Genomic DNA, 14857 nt, shown 5'->3' with positions numbered 1-14857 from the left:
CCGGGAGGTGGAGGTTGCAGTGAGCCGAGATCTTACCATTGCACTCCAGCCTGGGCAACAAGAGTGAAATGTCATCTGAAAAAAAAAAGAAAAGAATCCTGGAAAGGGTATGTCTTCAGTTTGAACTTGTCCATAAATTGCAAGAGAAAAAACACTGGTAGAAGGATTAGGTAAGAGATGGTTTATTTTTGCCTGGCTCAATGAAAGTGTTGAAAATAACAGGCTGAGGCTGGGCACAGTGGCTCACACCTGTAATCCTAGCACCTCGGGAGGCCAGGGCTGGCGGATCACCTGAGCTCAGGAGTTCAAGACTAGCCTGGCCAACATGAGGAAACCCCGGCTTTACTAAAATACAAAAATTAGCCGGGCATGAAGGTGCATGCCTGTAATCCCAGCTATTTAGGAGGCTGAGACGGTAGAATCACCTGAACCCGGGAGAGGGTGGTTGCAGTGAGTCGAGATCGCGCCACTGCACTCCAGCCTGGGCGGCTAAGTGAGACTCTGTCTCAAAAAAAAAAAAAAGAAAATAACCATCTGCATTGTTTGTTTATGATCTGTAGCTTTGCATATTTTCCTTCATTTTGTTATCTCATTGCTCCTTGATATTTTATTTTCACCATCACAGTCTAAGAAGGAGAGATTGGACCTTGGTCTTGATCTACTGCCATCTTGTACATAGATCTTTGAAATTATCTATTCATTTGGTAAATATAATGGACAGAGTTAATACCAGGTACTATGAGTGCTCACCTGATTTTTGGTTCTTATGAAGGTGTAGATAGTTGTTAACTCCTTGTGTATGCATGTTGGGGGATGGTCAGTGGAGCTTTTTATTCCGCCATCTTGCTCCACCACTCACCTGGACAGAGTTAATCAGGGTTAAATTTATTGTCATCTCATGAAATCTAAATTTCTTTAAATTTTATGATCCCATTGGAATTTATTTAAGAAAATACAATTGCATGGTTGTTTCTGAGAGAAAAATGGAGAGGAAGAGATGATTTACGTGTCTCAAGAGTCAATGGGATTTATATTTAGAATTTCCTTTCCCCTGACATTTTTGGGTTGTGGATTAAGGTCCTTTCTGGGACCAGATACAGATGAAATTTCAGCCTGTTCCTTGTTTTCAGTTCCTTATGGCTAAGAGGATTGGTTTTGGCTCTTAGTAGTTTTTGGCCTTCTCTATACAGTGAAGATTCCATAGTAAGAGCCGTAGCAATGAAGGCACCCCAGGTCAGCTACAGCCGATTTATAGGTATCTTTTGGTTACCTATAAATAGTGCTGTTGCTGGTCGAAGCAGAATAAATAAATGAGATCAGAGACATTATTTGAGGAAAATGCTTAAAATTTTTCTCATCTAAATAATTTCACATTGGAGTTACATAGGGTGAGGAATGAGGATGCTGGTGTATTTCCTTTTTGGGGGAGAGAGAGATTCAGGCCCTTTGTTTGGACTGGGAATGTGGATTCTCAATGGTCAATAGTCCTTGTTATGGAAACAGTTATTTGTTGGCATCTTTAGATCTAAAGAGTCTTGCAAATGTAATCACATTTGGAATACATAATTTTTTATTTTTATTTTTTACTTTTTTGTTTGAGACAGAGTCTCACTCTGTCACCCAGGCTGAAGTGCAGTGGTGCCATCTCGGCTCACTGCAACCTCCACCTCCCGGGTTCAAGTGATTCTCTTGCTTCGGCCTCCTGAGTAGCTGGGACTACAGACGCCCACTACCACACCCAGCTAATTTTCATATTTTTAACAGAGATGGGGTTTCACCACGTTGGGTGGGCTGGTCTCAAACTCCTGACCTCCAGTGATTCACCCACCTTGGCCTCCTAAAGTGCTGGGATTATAGGAATGAGCCACTGCGCCCAGCCTATTTTTATTTCTATTTTTATTTTTGAGGTGGAGTCTCTCTCTGTCGTCCAGGCTGGAGTGCAGTGGTGTGATCTTGGTTCACTGCAACCTCTGCCTCATGGGTTTAAGCGATTCTCCTCCCTCAGTCTCCTGAATAGCTGAATTACAAGCATGTGCCACCATACTTGGCAAATTTTTGTATTTTATTTTTATTTTTTAATTTTTTAAGATAGAATACGTTATTTTTATTGAGCATTCTGTGTAACAATTATTTCTTGATGTTGATTCCCTTGATATTGTCAATATCATTTTGAGCTGTGTTCATTTTTGTTTCACATTACAGAGGAATAAGATCATCATAGTTTATCTATATATGGCACTGGTACGCTGGAATCTGTAATACTGAGTTGGTTTATAAGCACCAGAAATCCCAGAAAAACATTTCAAAGAAATGTTAAAAATAAAAGAGAAAGGTTCTTTTTAAAAAGTAAACCAGGAGGAAAGACTAAAGTAAATGTTAATATAAATGGTTTGTTTCAATGTTGTAGGTTAAAAAGAAAATTTAAGGCTGGGTGTGGTGGCTCATGCCTGTAATCCCAGCACTTTGGGAGGCTGAGGCGGGCGAATCACCTGAGGCCAGGAGTTCAAGACCAGCCTGGCCAACATGCATAAACCCTGTCTCTACAAAAATACAAAAATTAGCCAGGCATGATGGCGGGTGCCTGTAATCTCGTTATTCAGGAGGCTGAGGTGGGAGAATCACTTGAACCCGGGAGGTGGAGGTTGTAGTGAGCCGAGATCATGCCACTGTACTCTAGCCTGGGTGACAGGGCAAGACTACATCTCAGAAAAAAAAAAAAAAAAAAGGAAATTTAAGTATCATGAACAATATAGCAAGAGTATAGATTGGGATAACGGTTTTAAATTACTTTGAACTGGAGGATGCTCATTCCTGGCTACTCCACTTTCTGCAAACACTGAACCAGGGATGGTGTCCCAGGCTTCTTGCTGTCTACCTTGACATCTAGTCATGGTTCTACAACCTATGCCAACATCCACTCCACTTCTAAAATCTGTGCACATACTCTCTTTCCCACCATCATAGGTAACAAACATCCTGGCCTTTTCTCTCCTCTGCCATGTAATCTGAGAACCTTGACTCTTACAGTTTTCTTTTTAAGTTCATGTCCTGTCATTACTTTGAGCAGTTTTAGCATCTTCATTGAAGACCTATTTAACACCTTTATTGAACAGTCGTAGGAATCAGAAAATCTGGGTTTGAATTTTCATTCTGTCATTTGGTGTAACATTAGACAAATTCTCTAACTTCAGTTTTTCCATCTGTAAAATAGGGAAAATATGTTTTTAATTTTTTTTTTTTTGAGACGGAGTCTCACTCTGTTGCCTAGGCTGGAGTGCAATGGCGTGATCTTGGCTCACTGCAGCCTCCACCTCCCAGGTTCAAGCGATTATCCTGCCTCAGCCTCCTGAGTAGCTGGGATTACAGGAGTGTGCAACCATCTCCAGCTAATTTTTGTAGTTTTAGTAGAGACAGAGTTTCACCATGTTGATCAGGCTGGTCTCGAACTCCTGACCTCGTGATTCACCTGCCTTGGCCTCCCAAAGTGCTGGGATTACAGGCATGAGCCACCATGCCCAGCCAGGAAAATATGTTTTTTAACTGGTAATTGTAAAGTTGTAAAGTGATGGCTGTTAGTGGCTATGTAAATTAATATGGCCATTATGGAAAGCAGTATGGAGGCTCTTCAAAAAATTAAAAGTAGAACAACTATATGATCCAGCAACCCCACCATTGGGCATATACTCAAGTGAAATGAAATCAGTAATGTGGAAGAGATATGTGCACTCCTATGTTCATTGCAGCATCAACTTAAGTGTCCATGAATGAATGAATAAATGGATAAAGAAACATGGTATATATACGCAGTGGAATACTATTCAGCCTTAGAAAAAACAAGGAATTCTTGTCACGTGTTATAACATAAGTGAACCTGAAGGACATTTATCTAAGTGAAATAAGCCAGGCACAGAAGATAAACACCACATGACCTCACTTATATATGGAATCTGAAAATGTCTAACTCATAGATGTAGAGAGTAGAATGGTGGTTACCAGAGGCCTGGGGAAGAGGGCAGGTTAGGGAGATGTTGGTCAAAGGATATAAAAATTTAGCTAGGAGGAATAAGTTCAAGAGATCTATTGTACAACATAGTTACTATACTTAATGTACAGTTGACCCTTGAATAACATTAATTTGAACTGTGCGGGCCCACTTATATGTGGAGTTTTTTCAATCAAATGCAGATTGAGGGATACATATATACTGAGGGTCAATTTGCATATATTTGTGTTCTGCAGGGCCAACTGTGGATATGCGACTGTATTGTATTCCTGAAAATCTCTGAGAGAGTAGATTTTTAAGTGTTATCGTATATGAAGTAATGCATTTGTTAATTAGCTTGATGGAGCCATTCTACGATGTGCATATGTTTCAAAATATCATGTTGTGCACAGTACATATATACAATAAAAGAACAAATACATGGTTATAAAGTGATGGTGCAGCATCACATGAGGTATATGTGAAACCACGCTGTAATTTGTAGTCTTATTTAGATGCCAGTTGTATGGTTATCTTTACTTACTGACATTCGTTTGCTCAACCCACTCATATATCCACATTTTTGTATTTTGTGTTATTTGTGAAGATTCTATTTTTGGTTTTATTCTCTAATTGCATCTTTTGTATCACAAATTTCTTGACCTTATTAGCTCTTTTAATATTTTAAACACTTTCACTCATTTATTTAGTCATTGAACTCCTAGCTTCACTTTCCCTGCTACTGTTCATAATTAAGAAGCAATAGGATAGTGGGTCTGTTCACTATGTCAGTTCTGAGCTTGAAGTATCCTAGGCTGTAGCAATGGTTTTCATCTGGAGATAGTAAAACTCTAGGGAAATTTTAAAATGATATGTGGGATATTTCATTTGTTATTGACATTAGTGCTTGGGGTATGGATTAAACATCCTTAATGTATGGGACAGGCCCATGAATCTGAATTTTTCTTGCAAAATGCCAATAGTGCTTCTATTGAGAGCACTACTAGGTGTGCAGGACTTCTACCCATCCTTTATGACATGGTTCTTAACTCTGTTAGATTTGTTTTGCCATTTTTTCCCTCTGTGCTTCTGTATGTTTTTACTTATGCTGCTAATATATATCTGTTTGTCTCCCTCTTTAGAATATTAGTAGCTGAATTGAGAGAGAGTCTTTGGGACATTCCTTTTGTATATCTAGAATATAACATAGACCCACCATGGAGTTGGTGCTTATTGATTATTTGCTGTATATGAATTTGGAATCTTTAATTGTTCTAGGAAAGATTCAGCTTCAGTTTGATAATAAGAAGCTGCTACATGGTAGCCATAGCTATGGCACTTGATTCCTTCTAGAGTTCTTTAAGCTACACGCTTAAAAGGAGAGCCTTTCTTAATAGATAAAACCTTGTACTCAGATAATGTGAACTGAGAATTTCTGGGTTGTGAACATTTGGAAAAATACGGTACAAATGTTTGGAAAAAATATTCAGCTTTGAGGTAGGGATTAAAAACCTTTTGTTTTGTTTTGTTTTGAGATGGTGTCTCACTCTGTTGCCCAGGCTGCAGTGCAATGGAGTGATCTCGGCTTACTGCAACCTCTGCCTTCTGGGTTCAAGGGATTCTCATGCCTCAGCCTCTCGAGTAGCTGGGACTACAGGTGCGTGCCACCACCCCCGGCTAATTTTTGTATTTTCAGTTGGCCAGGCTGGTCTCGAACTCCTGACCTCAGGTGATCCACCCACCTTGGCCTCCCAAAGTGCTGGGATTACAGGTGTGAGCCACCGTGCCTGGCCTATTTTTACTTTCTGAATTTTATTAAAGAAAGGAACCCCACCTCCACTTATTTTTTCTATCTCAGTTACTTTTCAGAGTGTTGTGTTCATTTGGGTCATAATGCTTTGAAAAAGTTGTTATAATTGGAGAAGAAAAATGGCCAAAATGATTTCAGGTATATAAAGTAGACTTTCTCCAGTGAAAGTCTGTAGGGACTGGAGTTTTTGCCTTGGATAAGGCAAATAAATGATTTTATGTCTGTTTTAATCTATTTTTATGGGGGAAGATGTGGAGCAGTTATTGTTATTATTCATAGAATGATGAATAAGAGAATATTAGCTCATATCAGAGAAGAGGTTTTAGTAACCTAATGAAGAGCTCTTTGACCACTAGGGCAATGAATCTTTCAATAGATAAAGAAATGGGTCCAGGTCACGCAGTTTCTATTAGCATGATGGAGTAGAAAGATCTTGGGCCTTCAGACAGTCCTGGCTTGGAATCTTAGTCCCAGTTAACGTCTCTCAGCCTCATTATTTTTTCATTTGTAAAAGTGAGAATACTAACATGTATCCCAATACATGTACTAAGATTCAGTGAGATAATGTGTAGACAAACAGAGGAAACAATGCTAGCTCCTTTCCCCATTGTAGCGCTTGCCTGGCATGTAATAGACACTCGGTAACTCTTCTTGATCCTCTGGAGATATTTAAAGAGAGGTATGAGCATCTCTCCTAGATGACTTAGAAATTTACCTACCTAAAGGCAGGGAGTTAGACCAAATGTCTCTTTAAAAGTTTTTTACGAATGAGTTCGGAGGATGCCTATTAAATGCAAGATTGTTTCTACACAGATCTTAGTGGATATAAATGTTTTGTTTCAGAAGTTGCAGCCATTGGCTTTTACATTTATTCTTTCTACCCTCTGATCCATCAGTGCAGAAAGCTGTAGCACAGAAACTGTAACTAAGAAACTTTTCTTGAAGAGCAGCATGGAAAGATATAAAATAATTTTTGAAATTATTTCTTAATCTATTCCTTAAAATATCACAATTCCCCAACCTTCCATTTCATTTTCTCCCAGTCTTACTCTGTTTAAACTCATGAGGGCAGCCAGCTAGATGATATTTTGGGCATCTCACTGTGGGAGCTTAGTAAAAATGATTGAGATGGTTTTCAGTCAGTAGACAAGAAAATAGTGTGATTGAAGTATTAAGGCATTTTCGGAAATTTGTGGTTTTGTGTATTGTTCAATGTAGGCTTCCAATGAATTGATTCTTTCAATTATTTTCTGAAAAAAGTTTTGGTTTACATTGTTCAGATGGTAAAAGCATCTATGGCCATACCTCCCTGAACGCGCCCATCCTGCCTGATCTCTGAGTGGTAAAAGCATGTTTCTCTGTAGGTACATTAGATTGTTTGCAGTTCACTTGAGTTGCAAAGAGCAAGACATACTGGCTGGGCATGGTGGCTCACGCCTGTAGTCCCAGCACTTTGGGAGGCCGAGGCAGGCAAATCACGAGGTCAGGAGATCGAGACCATCCTGGCTAACACAGTGAAACCCCGTCTCTACTGAAAATACAAGAAAAAAAAATTAGCTGGGTGTGGTGGTGGGCGCCTGTAGTCCCAGCTACTCGGGAGGCTGAGGCAGGAGAATGGCGTGAACCCTGGAGGTAGAGCTTGCAGTGAGCCAAGATCATGCCACTGCACTCCAGCCTGGGCGACAGAGCAAGACTCTGTCTCAAAAAAAAAAAAAAAAAAAGAACAAGCCATACCATATTAGGGCCTATTATTTCTTGACTGCCGTTGTAGAAATGACAAATTAACTCACACATTTAAAATTTTTGCTGTTTAGTGATTGTGTGAAAAGGAAAGATGAGGAATATTGATGTATAATAAAACAATATATGGAGAAAAGATGGTAGCAAAAAGAACAGAAGCTTTTGGATCAGAATTCCTGAGTTCTAGTTGTATCATTTACTCCCTCTGACTTTGACAAGTTAATTTGTTGTCTAAATATTTCTTTGTTTTGAGACAGAGTCTTGCTCTGTTATCCAGGCTGAAGTGCAGTGGTGCCATCTCAGCTCACTGCAAACTCTGCCTCCTGTTTTCAGGCGATTCTGCTGCCTCAGCCTCCCCAGTAGCTGAGATCACAGGTGTGTGCCACCACATCTGGCTAATTTTTGTATTTTTAGAAGAGATGGGGTTTCACCATGTTGGCTAGGCTGGTCTTGAACTCCTGACTTTAAGTGATCTGCCTATCTTGGCCTCCCAAAATGTTGGGATTACAGGCATGAGCCACAGTGCCCAGCCTAAATATTTCTTTCATGAATTGTAAAATAATGATAATATTGGCACTTATAAAATTATCTTTTAGTGTTAAATGTGACAACATGTGTTAAAGCACTTTGAAAAACATGATGTTGGAAGCATACATGTTACAGATGTGAAAGAGATCTGAATATAGCTTCTTATTAGTTTACTAAATACAAAATATTTAATCCAAACCTGATCATGAAGCCCTGAGGAAGGCATCTGAATCCAGCAAGGTGGTATAGGCAGCAGTTTTTGGATAAATTGATTTGGGGTCTCATCTTGACTTTGCTACTTAACATCTCACATTATTTATTTAAACTGACTCCTTAGCTCCTCATCTGTAACAAGGATTGCTTGCTTGTAAGCCTTGTGTAGAGTAAGTGAGATGCTAAAATTTGACTATATGATATTATGATCTATAAGTTCATACTTTTCATGTTTGGAAGGGCAGAAAATTTTAGTATAGTATTACAAAGACATTAATAATATTAGGTAATCAGGCACTTACAAGGGATCCAGAGAATGACACAAATCACTTTGTTACATTTTCCCTTGAGTTGTCTGGCTAATATGGTGAGTCCACCTGCGATGAAGATCAGAGAGAGTTTTTGCTTTCTTCTTTCCCCCTTCCCGTCAGTCCTTCTTTTTTCTTCTTTTCTTCTGGGGTCTCAATTTGTCATTTTTTTTTTTCTTTCTGGTTTGTGGTTTGTTGAGGTTTAGCTGGAGGTGTATGGGTGAGGAATGAGCTGGAAGCTTCAAGTCTTTCAGGGTGTATTGAAGAAAAATGATCTTCCTGTTCTAGTCTGCAGTGTAAAGACCTTTCTCTTGTTGGGATTGTTCACCACTTATAGCCTAAATTTAGTGCTTTGTAGTGTTAAGACTCTTTTCTCTGTCATATTAGGGCTGTGTTTGTCAGGAATTAGTAGACACTGATCTCTAAACAACTCGTGTACTTTCCTGCTTGTTTACCTCTACTGATAAGAGGATTGAACTACAGGATCCTTTCAAGTTCTAACATGGTGTGATTTAGACCGGAGGACTCCATAGTGTTACTGAGGTACATAAGTAATAGACTTTGTTATGCCTGTTTATAGATGAGGCAGTGGAAGGAGAGGAGTTCAGTGTTTTCAGTTAGTAAATGGAACTTCCTTCAAGTAGGGGAATGTTAGTTTGTGGAAATTTGTATGTGAATGTCTGTAAGCATATTTTTAGTATCAATTAGTGGTTCAAGTAGAGTGTGTGTTTGGAACAGAAGGTTCAGATGCTGTGTAGTTGCAGAGTCTGTGCCCATGAAGTGTGAATGCAGTGACTGTGAGGACTTGTGTTCTGTGTGCACGGAAACCCTCATTTGATCTGAATATTCCATTCTTTGTTCTCTATGCTTGCAATTCCACTAAAGACAGTTTTCCTACTAGTTAGGGCTACAAGTCATGAGAATAGTGGTTTTAACAATGAAAATGCTACCTTCATGTTAAAAAACTTAATTTCCTGTTGATTGTTTCCCCAAATTTATTTCATTTTTTACTCTCCCCAACTGATCAATAATCAAAGTCTCTGAATTCAAGTTTCTAAGTATCTCTTGAATCCATGGCCTCCACTTGTCCTTGATTGAGATTCTCATCTCGTCTCTCTGCCCTGTACTATTGTGAAGTCATTCTGATGGGTGTCCCATCATCACACCAAGTATCTTATAAAAAGTCTCATTTGTGCAGCCTTTTACCTTCATCAAGTGCTTTTATACACCTTTTCTTACTTAATTCTCATACCAAATACTGAAGTAGATTTTGTCATTACCCATATTTGACAACTGAGAAAAAAACTAAGAAAGGCCAAGAACTTCTCCAAAGGTTGTACGGTTAGTAAATGCTAGAAAAATTTATGTTTTAGAAAGTAGTTTATTAAAAATTTTGTGTGCCCCAGGATACAAAAAAAATTTTTGTAGATTACATTAGTATAATGAATGACTCAGTATGAAATAAAGATATAACATAGGGACACAGATACATTTAAGAATGATTTTTTATTTTAGAAATGGAGCCAACTACTTAAAAAAAGTTTTAACACTTTTGTTGTTTTATGAAGTAATTAGGTTGAGTAATGTAACAAGAGAAAAATGCTTGGCGACTTTTCAAATTCATGCTTCTTTATTGAACATATGCCCAAATTGATTTACAGCTTCGATGTACTTTTTAACAAAACAAGATTTTAGAAACTTAGAAAAACACATGATTTTTTTTCACGCTGTCCCTCTTTCCCCCCTCCTTCTTTTCTTCCTTCTCTCATTTCTTTCTTTTTTCTTTCCTTATTTCATTTGGCAAGCTCTGAATGTAGTGGGAAGAGCATAGAGAAATGAATAAAAATGTTAAAAATTGTTAAATTGTGTATGTAAGTAATCTGTTAAAATACTTAATTTTGTAATTTAAGAGATCGGGATGTAAAGGAAACAAACAAAAAAAAAAACCTTTGGCTGGGTGCAGTGACTCAGGCCTGTAATGCCAGCACTTTGGGATGTTGAGACAGGCAGATCACTTTAAGCCATGAGATCGAGACCAGGCCAACATGATGAAACCCTGTCTCTACTAAAAATACAAAAATTAGCAGGGCATGATGGCATGTGCCTGTAATCCCAGAGACTTGGGAAAATGAGGCAGGAGAATCGCTTGAACCTAGAAGGCAGAGGCCACAGTGAGCTGAGATCATGCCCCTGCACTGCAGCCTGGGCAGCAGAGCAAGACTCTGTCTCAAAAAAAAAAAAAAAAAACCACGCACACACAAAAACAAAAACCAAAAACCTTCACAGGTAGTGGTGTGGTTTTTCCCCTTCATCTCTAGATTGCATAATCAAAAAAATAAATAAATAAAAACCACTAAACCATTTCTGCCATTTCAAAATGATCAATTTTTAAAGAAGGAATTTCAGGTTTTATTTTTTAACTTTTAAATTTTGAAATAGTTTCTTTTTTTCTTTTTCTTTTCTTTCTTTTTTTTTTTTTGAGTTGAGTTTTGCTCTTGTTGCCAAGGCTGGAGTTCAATGGCACGATCTCGGCTCACCGCAACCTCCGCCTCCCGGATTCAAGTGATTCTCCTGCCTCAGCCTCCTGAGTAGCTGGGATTACAGGTGCTTGCCACCATGCCTGGCTAATTTTGTATTTTTAGTAGAGAGGGAGTTTCTCCATGTTGATCAGGCTGGTCTGGAACTCCTGACCTCAGGTGATCCGCCTGCCTCGGCCTCCCAAAGTGCTGGGATTACAGGTGTGAGCCACTGCGCCTGGCCTAAAATAGTTTTATACCTATCAAAAAAGTTGCACAAATAGTAGAGTGCCTGTACTCTTCACTCCATTTGCTTTAATGTTAACATTTTCAAAACTGTAGAGCTATGATCAAAACTAAGAAATTATCATTGATACAATTCTTTTATCTAAACTGTACCTTATTCAGATTTGAGTGGTTTTTCCACTAATGGTCAGCTTTTACTTTTAGTGAGTTTTTGAATACATGAATGAATGGGGGATGACAGAGTATAAGAAAATAACCCACTGGGGGCTGGGCATGATGGCTCACGTCTATAATCCCAGCACTTTGGGAGGCCAAGGCGAGCAGATCATGAGGTCAGGAGTTTGAGACCAACTTGGCCGATATGGTGGAACCCCATCTCTACTAAAAATACAAAAATTAGCCAGGCATGGTGGCACGCATTTGTAGTCCCAAGCTACTCGGGAGGCTGAGGCAGAAGAATCACTTGAAGCCAGGAGGTGGAGGTTGCAGGGAGCCGAGATCGTGCCACTGCACTGCAGCCTGGGAGACAGAGCAAGACTCCATCTAAAAAAACAAAAACAAACAAACAAAAAACCAAAAAAAAAAAAAGAAGAAAAGAAAAGAAAATAACATTGGGAACAGTGAAAATAGAGAAATACATGAATACATATGGAAGGTTAATAATCAGAAGACTTTTAATATTTTTATTTAGTACTTTGTCCTCACACTATAATTGTATGTCTTGTGTTCACTAGAGACTCTTCCCTTTCTTGTCTTTATTGATGACAGTCATATCTGTTACTTTTACAGCAAAATTATCATAAATCTCTCTGACAAAAGGGTTACATTAATTCGTTAAAAGAGCTAAATACATTTAAAACTGTTTCTAAGTGACCATGAACAAAATAAAAAATGTACTATCAATTTCTAGAGCTATAATTTAATAAAATAAAATATTACTTGATGTTTAAAAGTCTATATATGAGTTTAAGTCCACTTCTAATAAATTATGGTGAGATTCTCAGGCATATTGCTTAACAAGGTTTGTGAATTACCCATTTTTTTCCATGTATTTTTTTTTTTTTTTTTTTTTTGAGACGGAGTCTCGCTCTGTCGCCCAGGCTGGAGTGCAGTGGCTCGATGTATTTTTACTAAAGATTTTGAGTAATGAATCCCTTTACCCATGATAGAGACAATACCACCCCATTCATCCCAGAGTTAAGGAGAAGGGAGACATTGTTTTGTACTGCCGTAGCAGCAGGGCTCTGTGGAGTTCCAGATGTGTAAGGGGGTTGTACCTTGTAGATACATAGCCCCTTCTCTGATTTTGTCTTATTGCACCTGGGAATACTTAGGCACTTTACAGCCACAGTGTCGTTCTCTGTGGGAATTTCTACTCACTAAATGGTAATTTATTTTTGCTTTCTTATTTCTCTGGCATTCTGACAACTTTTCAATGACAGGAATATATTTATAAGACATTTTCACAGTATGAGCATAGTCACCTCGGAATTGTACTAAGGAGTGAATGGTACCCCTTCTTTAGTTATTGTTACCCTTGAATGAAATAAAACTTCATTGAAATAAGTAAATGAAATAACACAATAGCCTTGAATGAAAGAAAACTTCTAGAATTTTTACTAAATACATGATTTTAAACAGGTCTTTAAAGATTTTTTTTAAACTTTATTTTTTCTGCTTCATTTAATTATCAGAATTATGGAGTTTAAAAATACAACAGCTTTATGGATATAATCCATATACTATACAACTCACCTATTTAAAATGTACAATTCAGTGGCTTTTAGTATACTTCACGGGTTTTGTGACCTTACAACAGTCAATTTTAGAACGTTTTCATCACCCCATAAAGAAACCTCTTACCTATTTGTGGTCATTCCCTACTCCTGCCTCCTCCCAGCCCCTGGCTAATCTACCTTGTGTATCTATGGATTTGCCTATTCTGGACAGTTCACATAAATGGAATTATATAATATGCAGCCTTTTGTGACTGCCTTCCCTCATTTAGCATAATATTTGTTAAAGTGCTTCCATGTATTAGTAGAATAATTTGTTTTTTTGTTGCCTAAAATATCCCACCGTATTGTATTAGTAGAGTAGTTTGTTTCTTTTTTGTTGCCTAAAATATCCCACCGTATGGCTAGTCCACACGTTATCTGTTATCATTTGATTGACATTTGGGTTATTTCTGTTCTTAGGCTATTATAATAATGCTGCTATAAAAATTTGTGTCTAAGCTTTTTGTGAGGACACAGGCTTTCATTTTCTTGTTTTAAATTTTTTTTTTTTTTTCGAGTTGGAGTCTTGCTCTGTCCCCTAGGTTGGAGTGCAGTGGTGCAATCTTGGCCCACTGCAACTTCTGCCTCCCGGGTTCAAGCCTTAGACTCCTGAGTAGTTGGGATTACAGGCGTGCACCACCATGCCCGGCTAATTTTTGTATTTTTAGGGGAGATGGGTTTTCACCATGTTAGCCAGACTAGTCTTGAACTCCTGACCTCGTGATCTGCCCGCCTCAGGCTCCCAAAGTGCTGGGATTACAGGCATGAGCCAATGCGCCCAGCCCATGCTTTCATCTTCTTGGGTGTATACCTAGTAGTGAAATTGCTGGGTCATATGGTAACTCTATATTTAACTTTTTGAGGAACTGCCAGACTGTTTATCACAGTGACTACCGTGTTTCACAGTCCCACCAATAGTACATGAAGGCTCCATTTCTTCACATCCTTCTTGACACTTGTTATTATCTCCCTTTTTTTATGATAGTCTTCCTTGTGAGTGTGAAGTAGTATTTCATTGTGGTTTTAATTGATGTTGAATATCTTTTCATGTGCCTATTGGTCATTTGTATCTACGTTCTTTGGAGAAATGTGTCTTTAAAACCTTTGCCCATTTAACTTCAATTTTTAGTTTTTTATTTTTTATTTTATTTTTTATTTTTTATTTTTGAGACAGAGTCTCACTCTGTTACCCAGGCTAGAGTGCAGTGGTGGAATCTCAGCTCACTGCAACATCCACCTCCCGGGTTCAAGCAATCCTTTTGCCTCAGTGTCCCTAGTAGCTGGGACCACAGGTGTGCACCACTATGTCTGGCTAATTTTTGTATTTATCGTAGAGATGTGGACTTGCTTTTTTTGCCTAGGCTGGTTTCAAACTCCTGAGCTCAAAGAGTCCTCCGGCTTCAGCCTCCCAAAGTGCTGGGATCACAGGTATGAACCACTGTGCCTGACCTACCCATTTTTAAAAAAATGGGATTATTTGTCTTTTTATTGTTGAGGTGTAGACTCACTGTGGTTTTCATTTGCATTTCTCTGATGGCTAATGATGTTAAGCATCTTTACATGTGTTTAATGGCCATTTGTAAATTTTCTTTGGAGAAATGTCTATTGAGATCTTTTGCCCATTTTTCTTGTTATTTTTGTGTTGTAAGTGTTCTTTAAAAATTCTAGGCTGGGTGTGATCGCTCATGCCTTTAGTCCCAGCACTTTGGGAGGCCCAGGCCAGTGGATCGCTTGAG

General features: G+C 38.5%; 1 protein-coding gene and 1 long non-coding RNA gene across 3 annotated transcripts in view; one reads left to right on the top strand and one right to left on the bottom strand.

Annotated features, from left to right (window-relative positions):
* The window catches only part of SUGCT (succinyl-CoA:glutarate-CoA transferase), a 745635-nt gene that overhangs the window by 124086 nt on the left and 606692 nt on the right, over nt 1-14857 (top strand). The window lies entirely within an intron of this gene.
* Nucleotides 10322-14857, bottom strand: part of LOC131384432 (uncharacterized) — a 28732-nt gene continuing 24196 nt past the window's right edge. Inside the window, exon 3 of the long non-coding RNA XR_009215274.1 lies at nt 10322-10388. This is a non-coding gene — a long non-coding RNA (uncharacterized LOC131384432). The remainder of the gene's footprint in view (nt 10389-14857) is intronic.

The sequence above is a fragment of the Hylobates moloch genome, unplaced genomic scaffold, assembly GCF_009828535.3.
Source record: "Hylobates moloch isolate HMO894 unplaced genomic scaffold, HMol_V3 SCAFFOLD_1, whole genome shotgun sequence".
NCBI classification, from domain to species: Eukaryota; Metazoa; Chordata; class Mammalia; order Primates; family Hylobatidae; genus Hylobates; species Hylobates moloch.
This window is presented reverse-complemented; position numbering and strand designations above follow the sequence as displayed.